The 5,968-nt window shown below is 39.9% G+C and overlaps 1 long non-coding RNA gene across 1 annotated transcript in view; it reads left to right on the top strand.

Annotated features, from left to right (window-relative positions):
• Positions 1-1,234: 1,234 nt before the first annotated feature.
• LOC117286325 overlaps positions 1,235-5,968 on the top strand; it is a 15,538-nt gene continuing 10,804 nt past the window's right edge. The window contains exons 1-2 of the long non-coding RNA XR_004517451.1: positions 1,235-1,268; positions 1,780-1,988. This is a non-coding gene — a long non-coding RNA (uncharacterized LOC117286325). The remainder of the gene's footprint in view (positions 1,269-1,779; positions 1,989-5,968) is intronic.

Below are 5,968 nucleotides of genomic sequence, written 5' to 3'. Positions count from 1 at the left end.
GAAGTGGGCCTTTATTTTTTTCACACCACTCTCTATGTTCCTTTTTAAAATTTTTTGTGATGAATGACTGTCATTTTTGAAGGCTGAAAGATGTTTAAAGATGAAGACAAAAAATTGACCACAGCAGTAAAGTCTGTAACACACCCAGAATTATACTCTATAAAAAGATTTGAAAATAGGGAGAAGATAGAAGTGTGTGTTAAGGAGTCCCAGCTCATGGCACCTTAAGAGGGAAAAGCTAAGAATAGAATGTGATTATTTTATCTGCCAAAGCAGAGTGGTTTTTGCTTCTTGCTCATGGAAGTTATGGGAAAGTGTAACATTCTAGCGTATGTTAGTGGAACTTCTATCTCATGATGCTAGCAAGTTATATAACTCAGAAGTTGAAGAGAACATTCTTTGGAGCACTTATGCATACTTCTGAAAAATCTCAAGTTTAAAAAAGCTACGAAGTCAAACTTCAAAACAAATACTCAAATCAAAAATAGTTCCGAGCTGTAGTGTGAGAAGAAACAACTGGATTTCTTCCAAGAGAGATTTCTTAACTCTGAAATAGTGAAAACAACAACAACAACAACAACAACAACAACAACAACAAAACAAACCCTGAAAAGAATAACTTGGTCCTTTGGATGTTCAGAGAATGAAAGGGAAAGCTTGGTTTTAAACAAAATACTTATTTTATTGTATAAACTGTCCCTTTGGCGTATTGCAGGCTCCTCATACATTTCCTTCTCAAATTTAGATCATTCCTCAGTATCCTCGAAGAGCTTAAGACCCACTTTGGGATGACTCTGGTGAACAAAGAGCAGGCCCTATCTTAAGCCTGCATTCTGAGCCTTTATGTCTCACTGCCTATCACAAGGAAGCTTCCTGGACATTTTAGACTTAAAAAAAACCCCTGCAATTCAATAAAAATGAAGATTTTCCTTTTAGGTCACCATTTCTTCTGGCAGACTGAGCCTAAAGTGCACTTTATTTCCCTTTAATTTAACAGCTCCAGCAGCTTTTCCAGTTAAATCGACTGTTCATTATTGAGCCCCATTTCTGAAGGGGCTGTGCAGTGCAGTTTAATGAGTCCTTGGCACAAAGCTCCCTTTCAGCACTGGGGAAGAATAGGGGCTGCTCAGGCCCTGTAGGGCTGTATGTCAAAGCCAGCCCATAATGCCTGTCAGCCAAGGGCAGAAATTCCCACTGATATAAGAATGTGCAAGAAATCAACTTTCACCACCGGCGAGCAGATTAAGACACGACCAGGAAATGAGACTGTAGGTTTAGAACAGTGACACCTGTTTGAACAGAGCGATTTTCCCATCCCTTGATCGCTTCGTGGCTGGAGTGGGGGCTGGGAAGAGCAGCAGCAGAGCCAAGGCCTCAAAGCCCTTCAGGTCCTTGGAGAGGTGAAAGGAAGGCAGTGCGGGAGGGGGCATGTTTTTGGATAGGCCTTGTGCTAAGTGCCTTGACGCACTTTTTCCTCTTCAATCTTTGAAACGGGCCTATGGGGATTATTTGCCGATAATGGAAGAAGAGATTAAAACCCAGGTGCTTTCATTTCTGGCTCCAGGTTATGCTAATTGGCTAGTTAATGCCAAAGATGAGATGGAATATAGGCCAACCTGGCTCTGGGATGTCTGTCTTTCCAGGGCTGTGAAGTGACATTCATCAAATTTGATTTGATCCTTTGGAAATACCCAAACTGCAGCCACTGGGAATACTTTAAAAATTTTAATTGCATGATGTGTTAGACAGCTCTGACAATATATAACTTGTATTTTTCAGACCTCAGAATCTTTAAGAAAGTCCCTTTCACTAAGTTGTGGCTCTGCTGAAGGTCAAAATGGGCCAAAGGATTTCTATAGAAAGGTATCCTAGATACCTCTGTGGTACACTAGTACTCTGGTCCTGAGTTTTCAAGAGGGAAGTGTGTATTGGTTTTCTTCCAGTATCGTGGAGCAGATGAAGCCTGTTGAAATTTAATTTTCAGAAAGGTAAGGGTAAAATTATGACTCCTGGGAAAATGCGATATTGGACCACACGTGAAAGGTCTTATCTAGCTCAATAATTGGTGAAAGACTGACTAAAGTGTTAGGACTGGTTCAAAGAGCATTTAGGAAGCAATAAACTCATGTACACATATAAAATATGCATGCACACACATGCAATAACTTAGGTTAACTTTACTCAGTTATATAAAAATTAGGCTATAAATTTTTGTGGTTATTTATTCCATGGAGAGAAGTTTTTGGCATATCTGCTGAACAAAGTTTTTATCAGGTAACAAGTTTTACTAAATGAGAGGTCTTCAATGAATAGCAAATAGCAAGGAGAATTAAATCGTTAAGTTGAATTCTGTCTAGATAGTCTTTGGATGATTTTTCCCTGTGTAACACTGAAAGACGTGGAGTACGTTTTTGTATCTTATTTCCAGGTTACTAAATCATTTTTCTGATAAGCCTCACATTTTATATGTAAATTTGGATCCACTTAGAGGAAGAAAAGGACTCATCTGCATCATAGTAAATCAGTGGCAAAGACAAAACTGAATCTCAGTTCTATTGTCTTCCCAACAGTGTTTGTTCTGTTTACTGCTGTGGCACCTCTGGCAATCTTGATTTCTTAACCTAGTGTTGCCATTAAAAACCAGGAAGGGAGAAACTTGTATTTTTCTGATTATGAACAGTGAAGGGGTATGCATTTTCAGGGCAGTTTTCAATTAATTTAAATTAAATATAGGATTGAGAAATATGTATAAATTGATCCATATTGCTAAAGTAGAAGTTGGAGAGTTAATCACAGAGTTTACCTCCTGCTCTTAGTACAGGGGTGATTGGCTCCTTAGATAGGGCTTCCTATGTCAGGATAAGAGATAAGAAGATAAGAGATACAAAGTTGTGTGTTAGAGGTTGGTTGTGGTGGACTCTTGTGGGACGGATCTGTGGGGAAGTGAGGAAGCCAAGATTGGATGGAAGGAGGAGCTGAGCTGCCCCCGGCTTCAGCTAACCCAGCTCTGGAGCTAAAATGGCCTTTCAGACTTGACTCCAGTTGAGGCAAGATCTGGCCTTTATACCTTGACATCTGTAATTTCCTTCAGTGGAGGTCAGTGGTGGATGAGGGGTCCAGCAGCCAGCAGACTTGATAGGTTCATCAGCCCACAGAGGGAGTCCTGGGAGAGCACCACAGTATCCATTAACCTGATTCTTGCTACATGGTTAACTGTAATAAAAAGACTTCAAATCAAGGGCCATTGTTACTGATTAAAAGTGAGTGTTAGGGGTGCTGTGTGAAGGAGGGTCTCAGTTTCATCCAGGCCCCATGGAAAAGCATGAGGATTAACAACTGATGTCTGTATAAGATAGTAGGTCCTGAGGCTGCATTTCTCCTTGGATTTATGGTGGTGCAGGATGACTCCACTGTGGTGTGCCAGGAACCATCTCCATTTATGCCTGTGTGTCCCGGGTAATTATGAATGCATTTTATTCTTATAAGTGTCCTTCTTTTGAAGATTGATTTATAATCATCCAAGTTCTTCTCAATCTTACCATAGTCCTACCTTATTTTCTGCAAAATGCTCCCTTTTCTCATGACCCAGACTGGGAAAAGTAGCCCACTATCCTCAGTACATTCAGGATTTCAAAGAAAAATGTCATAAAGGGCTTGCTTCACCAACCTCTGCTTCTAGTTTAGTGACATAAAATTCTGTAGAGGCAGAAGTGCAAATGTGACTAACAAAATGGGCAAGTAGGAGGTGGAATGTGACCTAAGTACGGGGAGAGTAACATAGACAACAACAGCAGTAACAACAAAATTACTCTGCTCTATGGTAAACCAGAGTTTTCGCATATAGTCATTTATAGCCTTGCCAAAGTCATGTTGACCTTGCATTTAAAATGAGAGACACTTAAGGCTAGAAAGGAATGTCAGGATCATCTCTCCATGCTAGAGAGGGGACTCAGGCCAAGGGTTTTGCTCTAGGTACCGCTAGAGCAGTTCCTTAAGACTTCTAAGCGAGTGCTTCTTGCACTGCATCAGCTCTTATTTAACTTCTGTCCTCCAAAGAAAAATTAGAAAGATCCTTAGCAGGGGCAACCACATGGAGGCAGCAGTTTGGCCTCAGTTAAAAGAGAAAGGTCGCTCACAGACCTGGGAAGACTTGTCAAAGCAACTGGCAAGAAACTGCTACAGAAGAGCACGGGGAGTTATTTTTTTCCTGTGTAAAGACAGCAAGGCATCAGATTGGGGACCGGAGTCCTCTCTTGTGCCAGGAATGTGACAAATAATAAAATGTGCTACCAAGAACAAGGCAGTGTGCTGCAGGCCACGGCACACTGAAGTTATATACACCCCTCTGTGCAAAAATCTCCAGTGGCTTTTCATTTTCCTAAGATCAAGTCTAAGCTCCTTTGCATAGGATTGAAGGACTCTTGCTAGTTTTATGTTCCTCCACTCCTTGTTTCACATTCCACCACCCAGCCATACTATACTGTCGAGAATGTTCTGATTGTACTCTCCTATTTTTCTAACGCTTAATTTTTTTATAGCATTTCTTGCCCAATAGCACAATTAGAAGGAAGGCACAGATATTTCTTATATATGTGTAGCACAGTTTTATGTGTGTGGAGTATTTCTAGGTGTGTTTGGGGGGGTTGCTGAGGTGTGACTTGGGGATCTATGTCCTGTCCCTTGCTCCCTCTGCTCTGGCATTATTCTCCTGCTCTGCTTCCTTGCTGCCATGATCTGAGCAGTTTTGTTCCACCATGCCCTTCTGCCATGACCCTTCTGCCATGGAGACTGCTGACTTTTCCTTCTTTAAATTGTGAGTGTTGGGTATTGTGCCTAACAATGGAAAAACTGACTAATACATACTCCCTACCCCTATACACACACAGCCTCCTTATAAATATCCCCATACCACAGCAGTACACTTTTATAATCAATGAACCGCTTTAACAAATTGCCCAAACTTCGTAGTTTACATTAGGATTTGCTCTTTTCCTTGTGCAGTCTTTGTATTTGGAAAAGTACGTGTCATCTATACATCATTACAGTACAATGCAGTTTCACTGTTTAAAATCCCATGTTGTCCACTTTTTCATCCTTCTTTGCCCTCTGCTTTATATCATCTCCATAGTTTTACCTTTTCCAGAATGTCGTAGAGTGGGAATCATATAGAATGTAGCCTTTTCAGATTAGTTTCTTTTACTTTATTATATGCATTTAAGTTTCCATCATGTTTTTTCATGGCTCATTTCTTTTTACAGTTGAGTAATATTCCAGTCTTTATGTAACACTTATAATTATTAACTCACTTACTAAAGGACGTCTTGGTTGCTTTCCAGTTTTGGTAATTATGAATAAAAGATGCTATAAACCTCTATGTGCATGCTTTTGTGTGACACACATTTTTCATGCCTTTGCATAAGTGCCAAGCATTCAATTGCTGGATTGTATGGTAAGAGTATGTTTAGTTTTGTACGAAACCTCCAATGTTTTCCAAAATGGCTGTGCCATTTTTCATGCATTCTTGCAATAAATGAATTCCTGCTGTTTCATGTCCTTGCCTGCATTTGGTGTCAGTGCTCTGAATTTTGACCATTCTATTAGGAGAGTAGTGGTATCTTGGACTTGTTTTATTTTGCATTTCCTCGATGACATATCTTTTTTGGTGAGCAATCTATTCAGGTATTTTGCTCAGTTTTTAATTGGATTGTTCATGCCCTTAAAGAGTTCTTTGTATATTTTGGGTAAGACCTTCATCAAATGAATCTTTTGTGAATGTTTTCTCCCTGTCAGTAGCTTGTCTTTTCATCCTTTTGATATGGTCTTTCACAGAGTAGAAGTTTTCAGTTTTTTAAAAAATCTTACTGAGTTTATTGGTACTTTTTAAGTATACAGTACAGTTATATTCATCATTGGGATCTTGTACCTTTACATGACAGGTCTTGGTTCTCATTTTTTCACCACACTCCCG

The sequence above is a fragment of the Fukomys damarensis genome, unplaced genomic scaffold, assembly GCF_012274545.1.
Source record: "Fukomys damarensis isolate Sample0158 unplaced genomic scaffold, DMR_v1.0_HiC HiC_scaffold_16, whole genome shotgun sequence".
NCBI lineage: Eukaryota > Metazoa > Chordata > Mammalia > Rodentia > Bathyergidae > Fukomys > Fukomys damarensis.
This window is presented reverse-complemented; position numbering and strand designations above follow the sequence as displayed.